This window comes from Podarcis liolepis, assembly GCF_965112155.1.
Source record: "Podarcis liolepis genome assembly, chromosome: 11".
NCBI lineage: Eukaryota > Metazoa > Chordata > Lepidosauria > Squamata > Lacertidae > Podarcis > Podarcis liolepis.
The window spans coordinates 22,611,836-22,635,615 of NC_139565.1; the positions used below are offsets into that span (position 1 = coordinate 22,611,836).

The 23,780-nt window shown below is 43.0% G+C and overlaps 1 long non-coding RNA gene across 1 annotated transcript; it reads left to right on the forward strand.

The window, feature by feature from the left end:
* The first annotated feature begins 21,533 nt into the window (after positions 1-21,533).
* Positions 21,534-22,056, forward strand: LOC310688362. The gene is made up of 2 exons (XR_014516894.1): positions 21,534-21,681; positions 21,770-22,056. It is a non-coding gene; the product is annotated as an uncharacterized lncRNA (long non-coding RNA).
* Positions 22,057-23,780: the final 1,724 nt, after the last annotated feature.

Genomic DNA, 23,780 nt, shown 5'->3' on the forward strand with positions numbered 1-23,780 from the left:
TGGAGCCTCTCAATGGAAGAACACAGCTGTATTGAGGCAGCACTGGGTGTTGAAACTTTGTGCGCCTAAGAATTTTGCGCCTGGGGCAACTGCCCCTATGCCCCCCACACTACATCACTGCTCCCCACCACCACCTCTTTCTCTCTCTCTCTCTCTCTCTCTCTCTCACACACACACACACACACAATAAAATCTCAGCTAGAGGGATCTTCTCATCTGCATCATGGTTGCACAAGAGCAGCTGGTAAAATGGCAACATCCCACTCCTTGCAATACAGTGGTGCCCTGCAAGACGAATGCCTCGCAAGACGGAAAACTCGCTAGACGTAAGAGTTTTCCGTTTTGGAGGTGCTTCGCTAGACGAATTTCCTATGGGCTTGCTTCGCAAGACGACAATGTCTTGCGAGTTCCTGCGGGGTTTTTTTTCTCCCCCCCCCTTTTTCTAAGCCGCTAAGCCGCTTATCTGCTGATCCGATCAGCCGATAAGCCGCTAAAAGCCGCTAATAGCGCTAATAGCGCTAATCCGCTAATCTGTCAATGGGCTTGCTTCGCAAGATGAAAAAACCACTAGACGAAGAGAATCACAGAACGGATTATTTTCGTCTTGCGAGGCACCACTGTACAGTCAGAAGTGTGGAGACAAAGGCAAACCAGGGGGCAGCCACAAAGCCAAATCCTAGTTTTTTCAGGAGGCTTTGAACTAGCAAATGTTAGGATCTTGTATTTTCTGCCATTCCCATAAGGCCAGGGGGCATCAGGTATGACTCATTGCCTGAACTTCCCTTTGGCATGGGGGTCTTCCATATCTGCCTAAAAAAACATGAAAATCAGATTGCTCATCTGACATTTCCCATGTCATGGTTAGCAAATCAAAGCGAATCTGTCATGATTGCTTTATGAAGGTTTTATTCTAGTAAGCCTTCCCTTCTGCAGAAATTGTCCAAGTGTGTTATCTGACATTCTTGTTGCTATCATTCCTGCACTATGGCAATAATAGCATTTTCCTTTTCCCGAAAGAAAGAAAAAAGTACAAGGCAAATGAAACCAAATTCTGACCACTGCAGGCGATACGCAGGTCTCATAGATCTGAACACTTCTTTGGATAATAGAAAAATTCTGGTAATAGCTTGGAAATGATCTCAAGCACAGGAACGAAAAGCAGATTTTAAGAGGGGTTGATGCCGACAGGAACTGTGTGAGAGCACCACCATTACGAGCACAGGAATACTGCAAGAGAATATAGCAGGAAGAGGATGCTGACTTCAGAGGGACCTACTTGTGAAGCAAAAGAAAAGAATCAAAGTGCATCATAAGCACTTATGCAAGGAATGGTGTCTTTGATTTATATAGAAAAGGAAGGAAGAGCTCTTAGTAAGGAAATACAGGCAATGATTTTTAAAAATTGCCTCTTGTGAGTCAGAAGCTAAAGAGTCTTAAATAGCAGAGGCTGCCATCCCATTAACCTAGGAATAAGCCCTGTTAAACACAGTGGTACTTGCCTCTGAGTTACCATGTGTTGTGCTGTGCTGAAATTTGCAGGTTTGTACAATCCCAAGCACCTGGAAATGTGATGCTGCTTACATCTAAGAGCTGGAAATACGCATGTGGCTGAGTAAAGGGCTTGCACCAACTCCTGCAGAGAGTTCTGCTAAATCTAAGCTCTTAGACACAGAATTCGCTTTCCAAAGATATTCCATCCCACTTAACTGTTTTCTTTAAGTGTCTGCAGCAGACCTGCGAAACCTCCAGCCCACAGCAAAAGAGAGCCTGAAGCTGGATTTCAGCCCTCTAGGTCCTCTCTCATCCATCAGCTCTTTTAGCAGGGGCAAATGGAAAGGGACAATTCAAAGTGCACAACTCTAGCTCCTTCTTTCACAAAAGGATCTGCTCCAAGAAGATCAAAGCAGAAGGGCAAATGTCTCAGTGGAGAGGTAGACTTGTGTCCCTTGCCCATATGCAAAAGGTGTTCATACATTTTGCAACTGCATGTGCATTTTTGAGATGCAATTGCATTTTTAATTTTGAGGTTTTGAATAGCTATAAGGCAGGCCTTTTTGTGTTTTACAGAATCAGGACAAATACAGGGTGCTGGATACAGCGCTACCTCGGGTTAAGTACTTAATTCGTTCCGGAGGTCTGTTCTTAACCTGAAACTGTTCTTAACCTGAAGCACCACTTTAGCTAATGGGGCCTCCTGCTGCTGCCGCGCCGCCGGAGCCCAATTTCTGTTCTCATCCTGAAGCAAAGTTCTTAACCTGAAGCACTATTTCTGTTCATATGTGTGATCAGTTGTGTGTGTGTGAGAGAGAGAGGGGGGGAGGGAGGGAGGGAAGGAGAGAGAGGTGGGGGGTCTGATCTCACATTACTGGAATGTGACCCCAACAGTTTTCCACTACAGCAGGGGTTCCCAAAATGTGGTCCATAGAATTCTAATTGTAAATACATCATTAGGGTCCTCAGCAATTTTCAAGGGGGAAGGAGTCATTTGGGAACCATTTCACTAGTGTAATGCAACCCTTGGTATGCAAAATACATTCATCTTCTAAAAGAAAAACAAGATTGGAGAAGTGGCTTTATTCTTGACAAATGGAATGCTGGCTAATATTCTGCTCAGCGCTTTTTTCAGCCGGAACTCACCGGAACTCAGTTCTGGCACCTCTCAGGTGGGGGCCTTTTCCATTCTAAGAGAACAAGGGAGGTGTTCGTGTTGAGTTCCGGCACCTCTTTTTTTCTAGAATAATAGCCCTGATTCTTCTTCAGTGACACCTCTAACCCTCTGTGCTGGCTATGCTCTTGTATAGCTTAAAAACTAGCAACTTGCTGAGGAGCATTAATTTTTAGTCTTGCACTTAAAAAAACAAGGTGGTAAAGTAACTGGATTTAAAAATAATTATTTCAGATAAGGTCCAGTCTGCATATAGGAGACAAAGATACTGGACTTTTGCTAGAGAGAGCTATTTCAAAATCCCTGCTTAGCCATAATTTTTTTCAGGGTGGCCAGATACTATTTCTCAGTCACAGGGTAATTGTGAAGATAAAAGCAAGGATGAAGGACATTTATTTTTAGTTCTATCCCACTGTAGTTTCATTCAAATCTTGCATCAAATCTTTCAGAGCTGAAGGCAATTTTTAAGTGCTTCAGGTGGTTTCGTTCCTTCCAAGGGTTTAAGAGTCCTTGCAATGTCCTTCTCCTTTAATTTTAATTTCGCTACTATTTTTGTGAGCCCTAAACTAGACATGCCATCCCTGTATTTGTGTAATTACTAATGTCACTGTTGACATCTTCAGTTTCCCAGATTCCACAAGGCATCCATTCAGAGTACTTAATGAATCAAAAGCCTTCTCATAATCAATAAACCTTAGGCATAACACTAACTCATATTCACTGCAACTCTGGCATAATTCATGGAGGATTTGAAAATGATCCAAGTACTATGATTACTTATAAAGCTGATTGCTTGTAAAATATGCTCGCTCCCTTGGGTGACTGAAATCAAGTTTTGCTTGAAATCTATGCAGGCATTTTCTATTTAATTTGATAAGCAGTTTTATCAAGTCTTTAATGACATATAAGGCTTTATACTGGTGAATGTCAGTGGGAGCCACAAAGTCATTAAAACCAGAGTTGTGTTTTTTTTTTAATTTTCCCCCTCTGATCATTCTTTACTCCTGAGCAACCAGCAGCTTGAAGAGGAACTAATGAAGAACTAAAGAATTAGTTCACATTTCAAATTATCTTTTTAAAGAACGAATTGAGCTTCCCACACACAAGTTTTCAAAATATGCATTTCTAACTACCCACACCTAACTGGTTCCTAAAGCACCATTGAGCATTCCACCTTACACCCAGCCCGAGTATTTAAGCTTTCTTTTCTTTTTGCAAAATCGACACTGCTGGCATTGGTTGCCATACATCCAGATATTCCCAGAAATTTTGTGAATTTCTGCCTGGACACTGCTTCCGACTGCAGTATTCGGGTATGTCTGGGAAATTCCAGATGTATGGCAACCCTAATACGAACTGTTGTGTAAATTTCACAGAAATTACACCTGGGGAGGCGAGGTTTGTGCTTTCCCTCTGAAGCTGTAATCTCTGTGAATTTAACCCCTCCACACATGTTCCAATCTTGATTTCATTTGGGAGGGTCTCCTAATGTAGAATGTCTGTTTAACCGCAGGTCAACATAAGTGAAGTAAAACACTTATCATCAGAAGGGGGAGTGGCTTCATAAGCCTGGAAGCACAGAGTCTAGCAGCGGTTCTCAACCTGTGGGTCCCCAGATGTTGTTGGACTACAACTCCCATCATCCCTGAGCTCTGGCCTTGCTAGCTAGGGGTGATGGGAGTTGTAGTTCAGCAACATCTGGGGACCCACAGGTTGAGAAAGGCTGGAAAGTTACCCAACCTGCACCTCTACTGTTCAGGGCCAAGTCAGAGAAGATGTGAAGATATCAATCAGGGCTTTTTTTCAGCCGCAACTCCGTTCCGGCACCTCTCAGGGGGGTACCATTGCCATTCTAAGAGAACAAGGGAGGCGTACGTGGTGAGTTCCGGCACCTCTTTTTCTAGAAAAACAGCACTGATATCAATGAACAGATATATGCAGCCATTCTGATTCAAACGGCGGCCACGACACAATGGAGAAGTGTTTCTAGATGTGGCTGTTACGCAGCGATGAGTTGCAAAAATGTACTCCAAATCTCCAAAAATGTGCTCCAAAGCTTGACTTTTTGCATAGCTTAGAGTAGAATTTTCTCACAGGCTACTAGTTGCAGGAGGTCTTGTATCCAGTTTTCTGTGCTTGGTGTGGTCCAGGCTTTCCAGTGTTGAAGGGTGATTCGTTTTGCTGCCAGTGTGATTCCGTGGAACCACTTTTCCTGTCCTTTTGATGACCCCCACCTGGCAGGTGTGTAGCAGTTTATCGCAGAGAGAGAGACAATGCAGGGATGGAAACATCTCCAATTTAATGGATGTTATCTGAGTAAGCATTGACACTGATTTATCCTAAGCCTTATCTGAGTGTGCAGACCTGAAAACAGTGTAGCATGCTGAATATCAGAGATTAAAATACTGCAACTAAAAGGATGGGAGAGAGAGAGAGAAGAGGGCAGGTGGTTGAAGAGAAGCTGGATAAAGCACTATAATGTTCTGCTGTAACAATGTGAAAACCCTCATTATAGATTTTGTTTAAAAAATGGAAAGGGGTGTGTGTTTTTAACACTTCTGCCTACCATTGCTTTCCCTCTCCAAACTGCCCCCCTAGTGCTGCTCTTTGCCCAATGAGGTGAAAAACAGAAGTGTAGCAAACAGTCCTTAGTTTGGACCTCAGGCCTCTGACTGGTGAGTGAGTCTTGTGGGCCACAGTTGCTGCAGCCAGTTCTGCTGCATGTATATTCTAAATTTGTTCTATATTGCTGTTTTTATCATTTTCCTCTGTTGGGACCCACCTCGAGCTAACAGAAAGGTGAGGTGTAAACAAATAAATAGCATAGCATAGAGTTACGATGAGATCCTAAAAGCCAGCAAAGGCCTAGCACTCAGGGGTGTTGGGCTGTTATCACTAAAATGAGACACTTAGTTGGCAGTGGTGCCTATTCAAGAATTACCACTTTCCTGTTTTATTATGCTATATAAATATGTCCCCGTTTCCTCTGCCAAGACCATGAGCAAATGAAGAATTAAAATACTGCTTGAAAGAAATAAACATTAACAACCTAATCCTCAAAACACAGTGGCAGAGAGCAAGCCCCACAGACGTGCATTTCCAGTGCGCCCAAATTGTAGCATGTAGCACTCAGCATCCAACCAAGCCAGACTTAACTGGGTTGGCGATTTCAATGGAGGCCAGTTGTGTGGGCAGAAAAATTGGAAACAGTCTGGAAATGGTGCTCTGGGCATCTTTTCTTGCTGGGGCTCTCACATCTTCCCCTGCGCTCTTCAATCCATCACCTCATCCCCTTCTACAAAGTGGGGCTTTCCCCCCCCCCCTTTGGGGGGAGGAAGGTGGAACAGGCAGCAGAGGGCAGAGTGAAATGCAAGCGAAACCAAGACAGAGGAATGTTGAAGGAGTCTGTGTTTGCCTCAGTTCTTGCTCACTGTAATTCAAGCAAGGATGTTCACATAGCCAGGCTCTCTGCTCCTTTTCTTCTTCCTTTCCAAACCCAGATTCAATGGAGGCTCCTTGGTTGGGTAAGTGGGGTGTAGCCCTCCTAGGTTTCTGAGCCCCTCAAACCCTCCAAAGCCATAGTCCTTCTCCTGTCACCATGAATACTTTTCCACTGACCAGGAGGCTTCCTAGATACTTCTACTCATTCCCTCTGCTCAGCCATGAAAAAAATCACTACCAGCAGATCTCACCTCTGACCCAAGCAACTCTCTCCCCACAGAAATGGCTTTGGCAGGGTGGTTCACATTCTTTTTTTATCTGTAAGGAGTGATGTTGTGAGAAGGGAACCAAACTATGGTTTGGAACAAGAGGCGGGGTGAGGGAGAGGCATTGGTAGTCCTCCCTGTCAATTAGCCCACCCTATGCCAATCAGGACCATGCATTCTTCCTGTGCCATCATCTGCAGTGTGTACGAGAGAGAGAGAGAGAGAGAGAGAGAGAGAGAGAGAGAGAGAGCGCTTACTCACAGGAAGAGCCTTGTTTACCCCCCCTTTTTTTTAGGAGGGGTGGATTGCTGAGGAATATGTGTGTGCTTTTGTTTGCTTGCTAGAATCCTTGCTCTCTCCATTATTGCCTTTTTTCCTGTTCTAGGGATAGAAGGCTCTACCGAATCAATCAGTTAAAAAAGCAATTTCCTGCCCTTTCATGACACCCAAAATAAGATGCTTGGTGCCCCAATTTATCCAATGGTAGGGCTTACCCACTTTTGAACACTGATGTCACAGGGACATGCAGTGAGAGAGTAGCCTATTGTCAGCAGATTCCATTAGGTTTTCAAGGCTCGATTCCATCGTTTACAAGGGTTTTCAGGAAATGGCGAGCAGGAAGCCCTCTACATATCTGTCACATATTAACAGCATGGTAAAAACCAGTTGCCTCAGACCAAAAGAATCGTGTCATGTGTAAAATGCACTGTTATTCTCCAGAGAGAACAGAGGAGGGTCAAATGTTGGCATGCCAAAGAGGTGAGAGCAAATCATGCTGCAGTTGAGAGAAAAGAACAAGTCTTCAAGTTGTTGCACAAAGCTGATATTCTCCTCCGTGATTTGTTCAGTGTTAACCCAGACAGAATGGAATCAGATTTGGCTCAAGTGCTTGGAAAATGTGCAAGAAGGAAAGAGAGGCAGGTAAATGTGGTGGACATTCAAGGGTGACTGGCTATAGGAAGGTCAGATTTGATGTTGGCAATTGCATATTCAGAGATTAGTACCACAAAGATATTGGATTTTTGCGAGGAAAGGCTTTATAGGAATACAAAACAATGTGAGGAGTCCAGGGGAATCCAAATTAGAATTGATTGTCGAGAAAGTGTATTCTGAAACAGTGGCAGGAGAGCCAAGAATATTTACATCTTCTGTCACAAAGATCCCTGCCACTACAGTGGAAGGTAGGTGGTGCACGCTAACTGGTAAGGCTTGTCAGGAATCATAAGGAAGGCGTCATACGTATCCCTGAAAAATAAGAAGAGGATGGAGGAGGACTGTGTGTTCTTCCAAGGGGCAGAGATTCTTTTAGGATTCAGAACATAATAAACACACAAATGGGGTGAGGGCTAAAGATTTTTTATCAAATAGCCCAAGAACACGGTTGCATCTAATCCAGATTAGAGAATTTCTCCTCCCTCGCCGCAGTTCAGCAAAGTACCCTGTAGAAATAATATGAATGGCTGCATATCACAAGTGACAGCAGTTCCCTTCAGAGCTGTCACTGAGATGATTATCTCTGAAAAGGAGGAACTCTAGGCATCTCCGTGACTGTCTGATAATGCTAAGTCTCCCAAGTGAACTGAAAGAGATCGGAAGCCTACAGATCTTACACCTTTCCATTGCACAAAACTATATATAAATGACAGGGTTATAGTATCTATTTAAGTATGCCTTTCCTCCTTAAAGGTGAGAGCTGTGAAGTGAAGCAATTCCTGTCAACCCAAGGGCACAGAGTGAGATGCTCTTAAATTTCAAAAAGGATAAGAACAGCATGGCTAACTATAGAATATATGTCATTTATAGAGTTCAGATGAAAAGTGATTGAAATTTAGCAACAACAAAAATTGCTTTTCCCTATGATCAACAAACCAGTTAAGAGGGAGTAATTAGATGTCGAGTTGTTTTGCTCCATTAGTCAGGATAATAAAACAGCTATACTTGCACACCTTACATATGATCTTAAAGTGTGGTGAACCAGCTATACCATACAATGTAAAGTTCATTAAAAGCTTCCCCTAAAGAATCCTAAAGCAGAGACATCACCTTGCCAACAAAGGTCCGTATGGTTAAAGCTATGGTTTTCCCAGTAGTGATGTATGGAAGTGAGAGCTGGACCATAAAGAAGGCTGATTGCCGAAGAATAGATACTTTTGAATTATGGTGCTGGAGGAGACTCTGGAGAGTCCCATGGACTGCAAGAAGATCAAACCTCTCCATTCCTAAGGAAATCAGCCCTGAGTGCTCCCTGGAAGGACAGATCCTGAAGCTGAGGCTCCAATACTTTGGCCACCTCATGAGAAGAGAAGACTCCCTGGAAAAGGCCCTGATGTTCAGAAAGATTGAGGGCACAAGGAAAAGGGGACAACAGAGGACGAGATGGTTGGACAGTGTTCTCGAAGCTACCAGCATGAGTTTGACCAAACTGCAGGAGACAGTGGAAGACAGAAGTGCCTGGCGTGCTCTGGTCCATGGGATTTCACGAAGAGTCGGACACGACTAAGCAACTGAACAACAACAAAAAGAATCCTGGGAACTGTAGTTTGTTAGGGTGCTGGAATTGTAGCGTTGTGAGAGGTAAATTACAGGACCCAGAATTCTTTGGGGGAAGTCAAGCACTTTAATTGTGTGGTGTTGACACAGACCCATAAATCTAATCTATTGCACTCACAAGAGCAATGGTTCTACGGCCCTCTGTACAAACAGAGACTTTCCCATTCATTCTGATGTCAATTACAAAACTATATGTGCATCTGCTGTTAAGTATAATTGTTTAATTATCACTGAAATGGATCATGTCTGAATGTGTATTGCTAATATTGGGGATTTTCCATAGCAGCATACTGACTGCTCTCTGAGCTTTAACTGGTTGATAATTAACAGTGATAGTCTGTGCTTTTATACTGAGAGTTTAACTGTAGATCATGAGATGAAGGTATTCGCCATCTGGGAAGGATGGTGGCTGTTTCCTTTGTTCCCAGGCCCCATGGGAGAAGGATGTGGGATTGACTCACCCCAGGGAGCTCAACAGCCTTGGGCTGGAATACAGGCTAATGGAACCCATGTGAGAAAGAGCTCTGTTTGTCAGCTCTGATTGTAAGTTATTTTGTTTCTAAGAAGATGAACCTATGCCTTGGACAGGTATATGTCTTATGGAATTATTTTGATGTGTCTTTGATTGTTTTGTATCTGTTTCTGAAGAAGTTCTGCTTAGAAAGCTTTGAACATTGTCTGGACAATGTTTTATTCCAAAAGGAGTCAGTTGTTATGAACCCAGTTGCCCCAAACTGCGCAATATTAATATCTGTAACACCTTCCTCCGCCTTGCATGCACGGGGCTGTTTCAATAAACAAAATCCTTTGTGTATGTGGGAGCTCTCACATGCACACATTGAAGGCTCTCCAATTTGGGCTGGGTGTAAAAGAAACACTGATTCCACAAACACTCTGAGAGCATAGCCAAGACAACTCTAATCCATTGCCTGAAGCCCTACCTTCCTCAGTATTTCAAAGAGGCAGAGCAAGACTCCCAAGTCGTGATCCTGCATTACACGCATAAACCGTAAAGCCTTTGGTGAGGGCACAGATCAAAGTGGCCATTGGTGAGTAGGAGTGCTTTACTAAGGGGTTTCCTGCAGAAACAGTCCAAGACATTTTGCTGCCTGAAATACAGCAACAAATGATGCTCAGTGGGTCATTCCACACATTAGGCCAACTATGCAAACAGAACGGGAGCTGTAATGACTTCTAGTTTTTCTGATAAGCCTACCTACCCATATGATGCATATGTTCATTGCATTTCAACTTTTCTTGTTTTCAGCCTCTAGCTAAGATGTTTTTAGTCCACATCTAAAAATGTAATGGCTGAAATGGCCCTGTATAATTCTCCCCCCCCCCTTTTGTTTATAAAAATAAAAAGTTATATGCATAAGAAGATTACAAGACATACTGGCACATACATATGCACTGCATATATAAAGATGCAATACATGTGGAAGCCAAAAAAGAAGACTTTTAAAACTACTGTGGGTCAATATAATACTTTGCCTTACAAAGCTGACAGTATTTCTAACCCTACATTTTCTGTAGGAAATCTTTTATTCCAATAATTCAAAAACTTTCCCTATTGCTCTATATAACTCATATATTTAACCATGCACTTATTCACACAATACATTTTTGCAAACAGCTGGGGGGGTACACCTTAAAAATGCAGTGTTTAATGCAGCCCAGAGTCTCCAAAGAGGTAAAAAATATCCCTCCTATGCAGATGACAGCAGGAATGAATTTGATTCTAGTTTAAGATTCCTAGTCCATGAGCCTTGGCATAAGGTAAACGACACAGAGCAGGGAGTGTATCACACTTTATTTTAAAGAGTTGCAAAAGTGATTTCTAGCAAACTCTGGCAAATTTGGCTCACTATAAAAGTCTGTGATGAAGGCTATCAAACCAGCTCTGTGATTTATTGTACCATTACCCACTAGCTGCTTCGAAACCAGATGTCTACAAGAAATATGAAAAAGTCAAGGCTGATATTCAGATAACTTAGCTCCTAGCACCGCAATCAATTCAAGCGACTTTCATTTACCGAACAGTAATGCACATTGTTTTATTATCACATGAATGGCCAAGAATAATGGGGAGGAGGGTTAAAGTACCCATCGCATGACACTTTGTGGACTTTAATAAGAGAAGAAATTTAGCAGGCAGGCAAAGAGAAATGGCAGCATAGTCACTGAAAGGAGTATGTACACGAGCCTATGTTCTAGTTTATATATTCATTATATTTATGAGATGCCTTGTGAAATAGCTTCCATGGGTGTTGTACAAATAAAGAGAGCAAACACAACAGTAAAAACTATCCTGCAATAAAGCCACAATAAACTTGAGACAACCAGCATAAAAAAATCCATACCATAATACCATCGACTAAAACAACCATCATTAAAATCATCAACTTAAAGCAGATCTTAGAAGGCCTAGAAGAACAGAAAAGTCTTAATCTGGCACAGAAAAGGAAGCAATGTAGAAGCCAAGAGGGTTTCCCTAGGGAGGTGAGGAGGCCACCACCAGCAAGGCCACTCTCTTGTGGCCACCCTTTAAGCTTCAGATTGAGGCAGCACACAGAGCATAGCCTCTGTAGATGACCCAAACTGCAAGTGGGTACATAGGCAAGGAGGCATTCTCTTAGGTACCAAGAGCCCAATTCATAAAGGGGTTTATGGGTCAAAATCAGCACCGTGAATTGGACACAGACATGAATCTGAAGCCTGTGCAGATAACCACCATGAGGAGGAAACAGGAATCTGTAGGACAGAATTACAGCATCAAGATGTTACATAACGCTCAAGTGGCCTTAGCATTGTAACTTCAAAGGTTCCTCTCTCAGCTTTTCGCAAGTCATTGCAAAACTCAATATTCTGTCTGCATAAATTATCAATAAGAGGCATTTGATACCAACCGCAGCAGCTTCAGTCCTGTTGAACTGAAAACCAAATAAAGGGAATACAGCTGTACATACTTAGTATTAAAATATTCATATATTTTGGAGTGATTATGCTGAACAGGGCTGTGAGTTCCTGTTGGTCGCTAAATAATTTGTCAGCCTGTTATTAGAGTTGCCACACAGGCATACAAATGAATTTCCATCAGTCACCCATAGAGACAAGTAGTATTTGCAAAAGAAGACCGTAGCATGAAGTACTGTTGTTCAAAGTCCTCATTGAGTTGTTCAGGGAGGGGTACCCTTGGGTCATTTTTGGTCTAAAGGCTTCTTGGACTTCTGCAAACATTGCGGGTTCCCCAAGCCCACTGATACCTTCTTATTGTGCTTTAGCTTGGGGTAGACCATCTGCTTTGCATACAGAAGGTCCCATATTCAGTCCCCAGCATCTCTAGGTAGGTTGAAACTCTTGAGAGCCACTGTTAGTCAATGGTCTTTCTCAGTATAAGGCAGCTTCCTATGTTCCTTGCATATGGGTGTTGTCTGTTTTGCTGTAAAAGGATAGGTACATAGGGAATAAATTTAGTATTTGTATATAGGAGCTAACTGGCATTTTTTAATCAGTTAAAATATTGTCTTCTGTAGGTACTACTCCAAGTATACAGTTAACATTCAGACTGTTCTTTCTTTCTTTTGGGTAAGTTCCTGACTCTTTTATTAAGATCCTATCCATAACACTTTGACATTTGAAGATCTCAGAAATTAAAATTAATAATTAACTTTGAACTGTAATGGTAGTCTGCAATGGTAGTCAACATCAAGGCTAAAGTTTTATATTACATTTCATGTAACATATCTATCAACCTAGAACTTGCAAATACAGTAGCCACTACCAAGAGGGCCCTCTCTGCTGATCTCAGCACCTGGGAGGATCTATAGGGAAGAAGGTAGCCTTTCAGGTAGAAGGCTGTTGTGTTTACACACAGGCACCATTAAATGCTATCCATAGTCATCGTCCCCCCTTCATAACTATTGTTTTCCTCCTATGCAAAGCTATGGCTATTTAATCAATCAATTCATTAATTCATTAATTAGTCAACTACAATTCCTTGAAGCAAACAGCACAGTTAACTGTTAGCTATCCTTTCCACCAGTGTGGTGTAGTGGTTAAGAGCGGTAGTCACGTAATCTGGGTAACCGGGTTCGCGTCTCCGCTCCTCCACATGCAGCTGCTGGGTGACCTTGGGCCAGTCACGCTTCTGTGAAGTCTCTCAGCCCCACTCACCTCACAGAGTGTTTGTTGTGGGGGAGGAAGGGAAAGGAGAATGTTAGCCGCTTTGAGACTCCTGAAGGGGAGTGAAAGGCGGGATATCAAATCCAAACTCTTCTTCTTCTTCTTCATTTGACTAAACAGGCCATTTCCAGAATCTAGCATGGACTCTTTTTGATCTCACCTATTTAAGTCATTGTGTATATTCAGCAAAATAACATCATGCATTTCCATCTTTCATGGTATTTGGACCAACATTAATATATACACATGGTGTGACCAAGCCTTTTGGCCTACAGTGATTTTGGTAGCCAGATGAATGTTTTGACTGATGATACTGTGAGGTCCATGTGTTTACCAGTAGAAATTAGGCTCCATCGTCTAGATATAAGATATAGCAAAGAAATGTCAGTGAAACATGAGGACTTCAATGGCCATGGCATACAGGACTTATGAAAATTCCATTAAAATAACAAAGAATCTTGCGGCACACTAACAGCTAATAGATTTATTATGGCACAAGCTTCCGTGGACTTCCGTCCACTTAATCAAATGCAAGATTAAAATAATAACTCCTGCGATCGATATGCTCAAACTCTTGTACAAAATAGAATAGAAAAATAAAAGCAGCTATGCCATAATATCTGCAGGATATTACTCAGTGTAGGACACGGAATACAAGCAATTAATCATTTCAGTAAGTCTAAAAATGAGCTCTCTCACTCAGATTCACGCTGTCTTCCCCCCACTGCAAAAGGAAGGAACAACACATATTTTAATGCGGGCCACTTATCTTCAATAGGCAGACTTCAAAACTCTGTCATATAACATGCTAATCCTTAATATTTCTTCTCTTCTATTTCTCCAGTGTGAGAAAAGAGATAACCATGTTACTAATGGCATTCTAAAATAGTTTGTAAAGCATGGCTCTTGTTTGTAAAAGCAAAAAATGAAGAAAGCTGTCACTGTAAGGCTAAGTACAGAATCCAGTAGGCATGGGAAATTCAGTGTGGTTTGCCACGCTCAGGTTTCCACCTGTGTTAAAACCTTACAAATTTTGGAACAGACTGCCTCAGACTGTCATAGGAGAAGGCCTCACCACACACCTCTGAAATTTCCTATCTGACATACGTCTTCTACCACCACATTCTCTGCTTCCCTCTTTCCAGCTCCCAAACACACCGGTAACTGTTATCCTTGTGTTCACATTGTCCTTAACACCCATTCTGTTTCCATACAGATGTCTCCTGGATTTCTTTCTTGAGTTAGATAGAAAGCAATGTTTGATGGGATATGAGATGCCCTATCTACCAAGCCTCTCAAGGACCAACTATGGTTTCTTGTCCATTTCTATCACCACCTCATGCCCTAGCATGTTGTATCTCAAGTGGAACCTTAGGGTGATAGCCAATTAAGTCCAGGTCACAGTAGACACACTGAAATCAATGCAGAATCATGAGCAATGCTATAGGACATAACAGCACACTTGTGCATGTGTCTACAGAGCAGCACTAGCACCTATTTTCCTTCCACTTCTGATTCTTTGAATCCAGCCCATACTGTTTTTTTCTCCCCACTGCCCTAAATAGTATGTCACTTGGGCCAAAGGCAGATGTATTCCTTCAGTTGCTCATCCATCCTGTTCTAATGGCACCTCTTCATTTCCTATATCTTGGCATAATTAAGAGAGAGTTCATATGTACAATGATACCCAAAGGACACTCTCAGCTCTCATCACTTGCTTATATATTTTTCAATAATTTTCTCTCTTCATAAAAAGATAATTATATATGGTTGCAATCAACAGTAACGTTTTGTTAGCAGAAAAGACTTTCCCCCAGGCATCTGCATTTTTCCAATTCTCCCCCTAAGCCACTTAATATCTGCTTCTGAAGGTTGAGGAACCCTCTGGACTAGATTATGGTGCAAGGACTGGCGAGATTGGCAAAAATTGGGTGATCCACCTTGCAGACCCTCCAAGTGTCCCTATTTTCCAGGGACATCCCTGATTTAGAGAAGCCACCCCGGTTTCTGATTTGATCCCTGAATGCCCCGCTTTTCTTTAGGATGTCCCTATTTTCATTGGAGAAATGTTGAAGGGTATGGAGTTATCCAACCCCCAAGCCGCCTGAAGACAATCCTGTATAGTGAAGTTTTCTTTTGAAATGTTTAATGTTTTATTATGTTTTTATATATGTTGGAAGGTGCCCAGAGTGCTGGGGCAACACAGTAAGATGTGTGGGGTATAAATAGTAAACATATCATTATGGAATGGGACGTCCCTATTTTCATCAGAGAAACGTTGGAATGTATGACCTTGCATGAGTCGAGAACAATTTTTGCTAGTCATAAGTGCCCATCCAATACAGCCCACCTTATTCTGTTCATCTTTTATTACAGAGAAAACTGAATAAAAAATGATGTTGCATTACACGGATAGTATCTTGCTAACAGTCTATCTCTAGGTTATTGATATATGAAGCCCTCTTTTGAATAAAAACCAAAGGGCATTATACTGTAATACTGTCAAAATACATTTGAGTGGGAAAGATGATATTTGCAAACAACAAACAAGAAGATGGACAGGTAAGGATGGCATATGCGAAACAGTGAGAGAGCCTTTGTTGTGCAATGTCAGAGTATTGGAATAAGACTGGGGAGACTCTGTAACCATTGTTTCAAATCCTAAACGTAAATTGCAGCTGACTATGGCAGCATAAAGCAACAAGCTTAAATATTCAAAAATCCATATGACGGCAGCACATTTACTGGGATCATCAAATGGCGTTTTGGTTGGCCTGATATCGGTCTTGTCCTAATGCAGCCCTTCAGATTTTTTTTCTCGGGATTCAACTTGCCCATCTCTACACTGTGTTTAAATATAAGAATACTGAAGTCAGACTGAAATTTGGTAATATGTAGTTTCACAATTCAGACACAAAACTAGTCTCTTTGGAGCGAGAACAAGAAAATGAAGTAGTGAACTTTACATTATGAGAATTATTTTTGCAATTCTGTTGGCCAATGTCAAGCTAGAGAAATTGGCCTATTGCTTCCTATATTGTCACACTGCAGTGAGTGCCAACAAGCTCAGTCTCATTAGGGTGAACTGAATTAGATAAGCTACGTCCCGTCTTCCCAGTGAAAAGCCCTTTTCCCAGCCATATACGCCCACGTCCCTTTTCTCAGAGTAAAGCTTGCTATAGAGAGGAATGCTATGATTAGCTGGGTAGGCTTCACGCAGATATTCAAAATCCCAGTCCCCTTCTTAAAATGTACTAGCAAGCAGTGTGCGTCCTTTTAATCAGAGCAGCCTGGCATTGCGGGAACAGCTGAAAGCAGGCTTATTAACAATCTCCAGGTTTTTGGCACTATTGGAGGTGCACATTCATTATGGAGTTATCACAGCTTAATTTTAATTCTACGGGTAATACAAATTACTCTGGGCCAAACTAGGCATATGCATGTTTATTAAGCATGCGATTGCCAGTTCAGCTATAAAAGCAGGGATGGAGATTAACCACCTTTAACAGTAAATGGAGCAGGCAGGGGACAGGAGCTACGCCCTCCCCCACTTCCGAACGCCCCCCAGCAAGCTGCTTTATGAGGTTTTCTCTCAGCCCAACTCTGATACCAGAAGTGAGCAGGGCCTGGAAAGAAACGCGTTAAAGCAGAACACAGAGAGGCCAGGCAGAGGCAGGAGAAGGATTCACTTCATAGCAAAATTGGCAAGCACAGTAATCCTTACCTTCTTCTTTTTTAAAAAGTATTACTACCGGTGAACCATGAGTTGGGAAGGTGGCTGAAGAAAGAGATAAAGGTGAATTGCAGAGGTGAAGGTCTGAATGTTAAGCTGTTCCTTCAAGGTGTGAGAACTATACGTTGTCACTAACCCCAAAGTAAATATCCATTTTCCTTTATGTACAAATATCCCTTTAATACATACCCTTCAACATTTCTCTGATGAAAATAGGGAGGTCCTGTCGCATAAATAATAATAATAATATTTATACCCTACCCATCTGATTGGGTTGCACCATCCACTCCAGGTGGCGTACAACATATAAAAAAAACCATAATAAAACATTAAACTTCTTTTTTAAAAGCTTCCTTAGTACAGGGCTACTTTCAGATGGCTTGGGGATTGGATAACCATCCAACATTTCTCCAATGAAAAGAGGGGTGTCCTGAGGCAAAAGCGGACATTCTGGTATCAAGCCAGAAACCAGCATGGCTTCTGTAAATACGGGACTGTCCCTGGAAAATAGGGAAACTGGGAGGGTCTGTTAGTAAATGATCTTAATTTGTTCCACACTACATTATAATGCTCATTCAGTGCTGGATGCAGGCACCTTTTTGATATGTTTTCCCCATTATTTGCCAATCTAAAGCACATTTTGCTGGGGCAGACTTCCTAACATTGCTGAGCTTGGGCTACACCCTCTCACCATATTTAACTTGTCTATGAATGAAATAGGCAAAGAAGAAGAAAAAGGGAAAGAAGAAGAAGAAGAAGTAGAGGAGGAGGAGTTTGGATTTGATATCCTGCTTTATCACTACCCTAAGGAGTCTCAAAACGGCTAACATTCTCCTTTCCCTTTCTCCCCCACAACAAACACTCTGTGAGGTGAGTGGGGCTGAGAGATTTCAGAGAAGTGTGACTAGCCCAAGGTCACCCAGCAGCTGCATGTGGAGGAGCGGGGAAGCGAACCCAGTTCACCAGATTATGAATCCACTGCTCTTAACCACTACACCACACTGGCTTTGCCAGCTTAGCCACCTTGGTATGTATATCAGTATATCAGCATACCAGTTTCCAGCCCCTTTTTTGTAAAGCTGCCCCCTCCCACAAATTTTCTTTAAAGGAAATACCAAATAAAGGGGGGGCAATAGAGAACAGCATCACCCACTAGTCTGAACACTGGGTGAACAGAGAACAAGGATAGTAGTTGCCACTATCCTTACATTATACAATTGATTTACATTATTGCATGAAGCTGTGAACAATTTTGAACTGCTATGCACATGGCCTGAGCTGAGGAAACCACAACCTCCTATTACCAAACAGCAAAAATTAAGCACACCGTTTAAAGAAATTTCCTGGGTCACTTAATTTCCCCCTTGCTAATCCATGATGCATTTATATTTGTGTGTGTTCATAAATCACTTGTTTGTCCCACTGATCACAACTAAGGTCACACTGAAGCAGCCAAGAACTAATTGTTAGCATTAATCAGTGCTTCCGCCCTGTGCCAAATACCATCAGCCCTGTGGGAATCTGTTCACTTGGAGCGCAAATTTAACACCCGATCAGCTATCCTTTGATGTATACCATGCAGTAAGACATGGAAGGCTGGAGGGGTGGGAATCAGTTTAAAAAAAACAAAACACCAAACCCCTCAGACATTAGACAAATCATATCTGAGTGAATAAGTGTTGGAGGACATTGTCAGAACCAATAGTTTTATATGAAAGATGAATGATCAACAAGCACGGCAGAGGAGTGTATTATTATTATTATTATTATTATTATTATTATTAATAACAATAATAACAATAATAATAATAATACCCCGTCCACTTTGGGTGGCTCCCAACAGAATACCAAAAACATGATAAAAGATCAAACACTAAAAACTTCCCCAAACAGGCAGGGCCAGAGCTACCTGCCACGGCACCTGGAACGGTGTGGTGGCAGAGCTAGCCGCCCACCACCCTCACAGCGTGCGTTGGGAGGGGCACCACTAGCCGCCCACACGATGGGCATCGGGACTGGTGCCGGTAGCTGCCCACAGCAGCATCGTTCCTAGCGGCCCGCCATCCACACAGCGAGCGTTCAGGGCCACCGCCCGTGCAGCAAGTGGGGTGGTGGTGCAGCGATGTCACCCACCCTTACAGCTGACACCCGGTGCGCACCACACACCCTGCACCCGCCTTCCTCTACCAGGGCAAACAGGGCTGCTTTCAGATGTCTTCTAAAAGTCAGATAGTTGTTTATTTCCTTAACATCTAATGGGAGGGCATTCCACAGGGTGGGTGCCACTACCGAGAAGGCCCTCTGCCTAGTTCCCTGTAACCTCACTTCTCGCAGTGAGAGAACCACCAGAAGGCCCTCAAAGCTAGACCTCAGTGTCTGGGCTGAACAATGGGGGTGGAGACACTCCTTCTGGTATATTGGGCCAAGCGTAAGAAAAGGGGGGGGGGCTTAATATTAAACAGAAGGAAAATATGATGAAAGGGAGGGAGCTACAATCTCCTTGGATGTCATGTGGGTTCCCTGCAGCATCTGCTCCTGAATATGATTGGCCCCATTGTTGAGGCCACATTCACACCATACATTTAAAGTGCTATGTTTTTTAAAGGTGTTGAGAGACGTTAGCAGGCCTTTATTCCCCTCAGAGCTACAGTTTTCAGAATAGTTAATCAATCCCTCTTCCTGGAGAACTCGGAATTGTAGTTGTGGGGGAGAAATGGGGGCCTCCTAACAGCTCCCAGCACCCTTAAAAAACCACGGTTCCCATAATTCCCTGGGGAGCTCCGTGGGACTTGTTCTAACTTTGGACAGTTTTCAAGTTTAATTGTAAACAGAAAGTCCTATTAGCATCTTTCAAAGTATGGTGAATGCCCTGGGGCATAATACTGAAGGCAGAGGCAGGCTGGGGGAAGAGAGGTGGGTCCACTGGGCTGAAGAAAATAATTGCAGTAATTACAGGGAAAAGGAAGGAATTACCATGTCCTCGTTTCAATTGCGTGATTTCTCAGTGGGTTTCCTATCAACTTGTACCAGACCGAGGTTTACCATATGTGAGTTTTTTATTAATTATAAATCTGGAAGAATTAAAGTGTGATTAATCTGTAGTATCACACCAATAAAATAAACCAGTCAAATTGTGTCAATAGAGAGTCTCTTATCATTTTGCTTTCTTGTACAGTACAGTGGTGCCTCGGGTTACATACACTTCAGGTTACATGCACTTCAGGTTACACACTCCGCTAACCCAGAAATAGTGCTTCAGGTTAAGAACTTTGCTTCAGGATAAGAACAGAAATCGTGCTCCGGCGGCGTGGCAGCAGCAGGAGGCCCCATTAGCTAAAGCGGTGCTTCAGGTTAAGAACAGTTTCAGGTTAAGAACGGACCTCCGGAACGAATTAAGTACTTAACCCGAGGTACCATTGTATGCTGTTCTTATATGCAGAGGGGTTTTTTAGTGATGTTTGCTACTCTGAGTCACATGGTGCAGGATAGGCTTTTGTGTGAATTGTCTGAGGGGAAATGTCATACTGTCTCACTTCCTGGGCTTTCCCCCCACAAATTCTTTTTCCATTACCTGGCCTTTCTTTTGAACTTGTGAATTTTCAGCACTGCACTTCTCATGCAGGCACGTTGTTCATTTCATCGGCAGATTTAGCTCTGTCCTGAACCCCTGGCCAACCTGGCAGCAAGTCAGTGTGCGAAGTCCAAAGTTCAAAGTCTTGGGGTCAATCCACACAGGCAAAGTCCAAAGGTCAGGAAACACAGTCCAGAGTCAATCCAGATAGCCAAGTCTGAAGTCCAGCAGACACAGCACCTGGGCTTGATGAGGCATATGACCCTCACCTGTTCCAAGCCTGCTCCAGCTGAGGAATCACACCCCTCCTCCCAGACCTAGTGAACCTCACCTGGCCAGCTAGTGAGCAGGGTTGTGGGCCCTGGCCTGCCTCAGCCTCCTAGAGTGCCTCTCCTGCTGCTCCCTACGCCTCAGAACCTGCCATGTTCATGGAGACAGGGACCCCTCTGGCTCTGGTGTAAGAAAAACACTGGGGCCTAATTTGACCAGTACAGTCAAACCTCGGTTTTTGAACATCTCGGCTGCTGAACGTTTTGGAAGCCGGACACCAAAAAACAGGAAGTGAATATGTTATATACTGAGTTGAATAGGATCCAAAAAGCAGCAGTCTGATTGGTCCTAGAACAATAGGATTCAGAATGCAGCAGTCTGATTGGTCCTAGAACAATGCAGCAGTATGATTGGTCCGCAGGAGCCACCCAATTCAGCTCCAGGTGGAGGTGAATCCGCAGCCTGATTGGCCTACAGGGGAATCCCAGAATTAGCCAATCGCATGCGACCCACTGTGTAAATAATGTATATAAAGCAGATATTTTGGGGAAACTTTCATTCCTCACTACTATGAGCTGAATAAAGAGCATGAAATCCACACTCGACTGAGTATATTTCAGTTCCGTTTTCAAACGTTCATCAGAAGCCGAACGGCTTCAGAGGCACGTTTCTCCATTTTTCTCAATAGAACTTGCTGACAGTCGTTTGATCCTCGGTTTTCGAAAGTCGAACGGGCTTCCGGAACAGATTATGTTCGAAAACCGAGGTTCCACTGTAGAATGTTTGGTGGGCGGGGCTTGTGATTTATGCTCTGGAGTTAGCCCCTCCCTTCTGTGTTCCATTAAGTTTCAGTTAAGAGGGACCAACTGCCTCTTTTTGTTTCTTTCTTCATGTTGTTGTCTTTAGTTTCTTGCACTATGTTATTTTGTTACTGTTTTCTTTATTATTAAAGCTTAGTTTACTTATTTTTCTCAAAGAAAAAGCAAATATGTTGAGAAAGGTGTGGGGTGTCCTAAACTGCGGGAGGGGATATTCCCAGTTTGCCAGGAGAATTTATTTTGTTAATCATCTCCCCATCTCCACAACAGATGGGTCCTGCTGCTCTGGTTCCTGTGCATGGACCCCCAACCTATGTCACCCTGTGAGTACTTCCTACACCAAATTCTCCATCCCCAGTCCCAACTACACATCAGAATCCTCCTCCCCATCGTCCTGCCACCTCAGTGACAAGCAGCAGCTGAACTTGACTGCCTTGTGATTCCATTTCGAGGAAAGACCGGAAAAGAAACTTTCATTCACATTTGTTATTGGAATGCCTATAGTCAATTTTGTGTAACTGCAGATTCATTGTTTCAGAAAAATAAATTAAGGGGCTTAACCTAGGGTGGTCAATAATTACTTTGAAGAGTGGATTTCAGCAAGTGTAGCTTGTGTGAAGAGTGCATGCAAAGATTTGTTTAGGACAGTCAAACAAAATGCCACAAGACCGATGGTCTGGATGGCCTCCAACGGGGCTCTGTTGAGGGAACACTACAATAATCCCTGTACAAGAAATATTACAAAATTCAGGCTATCGGACAAATTGGGTTTAGCCTTGCACATTTAAATCCAGTGGGAACACCGGCATCTATCTTTGTGTGCTTCAGATTGATTTGTTTTGATCTCTGGATTACCATGTATCACTAAGGCTCATAGCAGGTTTCAAAACATCCATTTTAACTTATCCTTGAATATAGAAATAAGATTAAAAGTCCTATCAGAAAGCACTCACTATTATGTCTCTTTCTCAGGCCCAACATTATTCACAATTTAAAAGAAGAAAAAAGAATTGTGCTTAGACCAGCTAGGGGGTCATCTATCTTGGACCTGGTCCTCACCAATAGGGAGGAACTGATTGATGAAGTGGAAGTGCTCAGAAATTTGGGAGGAAGTGATCATGTTCTCCTGGGTCTCAGGAAACAGAGGCAAGAGAAAATTGAGTGTAGTCAGACACACATAGCGAATGCTATTCTAGGTTGCATCAACAGAAGTATAGTGTCCAGATCAAGGGAAGTAATAGTACCACACTATTCTGGCTTAGTCAGACCACACTTGGAATACTGTGTCTTGGGTCCTCCTCATGCTGCCCTGCCAGCATGGGTTGGAAGGGTGATGTGAGGAGGATGCAGCATGGCAGGCATGCACCTTTTCATTCATCCCAACTGGACTGATCAAGGGAAGTAATAGTTTGACTCTATTTTGCCTTGGTCAGACCACACCTGGAATGCTATGTCCAGTTCTGGGCACCACAATTTAATAAGGATGTTGGCAAGCTGGAATGTGTGCAGAGGAGGGAAACCAAGATGATCAAAGGTCTGGAAATTAAGCCTTATGGGGAGCAATTGAAGGAGCTGGGTATGTTTCACTTGGAAAAATGGGGACTGAGAGGAGATATGATAGCCATCTTCAAATATCTTAAGGGCTGTCACATGGAGGAGGGAGCATGCTTGTTTTCTCCTGCTCTGGAGGGTAGGGCTGGAACCAATGGCTTCAAGTTGCAAGAAAGGAGATTCCAACTAAACATTCAAAAAACCTTCCTGACAGTAAGAGCTGTTCAGGAGTGGGACAGACTCCCACGAGAGGTGGTGGACTCTCCTTCCTTGGAGGTTTTTCTGCAGAGGTTGGATAGCCATCTGTCATGGATGCTTTAGCTGAGATTCCTGCATTGTAGGGGGTCAGACTAGATGACCCTTGGGATCCCTTCCAACTATATGATTCTATGGCACACTGGCCGCTTTTATTTTAAAGGAAAAAGAGCTGTGGCCCTAACCAAAAACACACTCCCAATCTGGATTGGGGCTCTGTGCCAGTTTCCTGCTTCTTGAATTGACTGCAAACATCACCTTTCAGGGCAAATAACAACCAGGGGTATAAGGTCCTGTTTTGGATCATCATGAGGACATTCTAGATCGGAGGGCCCCACCGTAGTTTCGTAAAAGTCTGGCTGCAGGCTGACAGAGAGAATACATTTTCTTCCATCTAGACCAGGGGGAAAGGGCAAAGAGAAGGCTGCTTCCTGTTCATGTAATTTTAAATTACCTGGATATCTTTTTCTGGGGG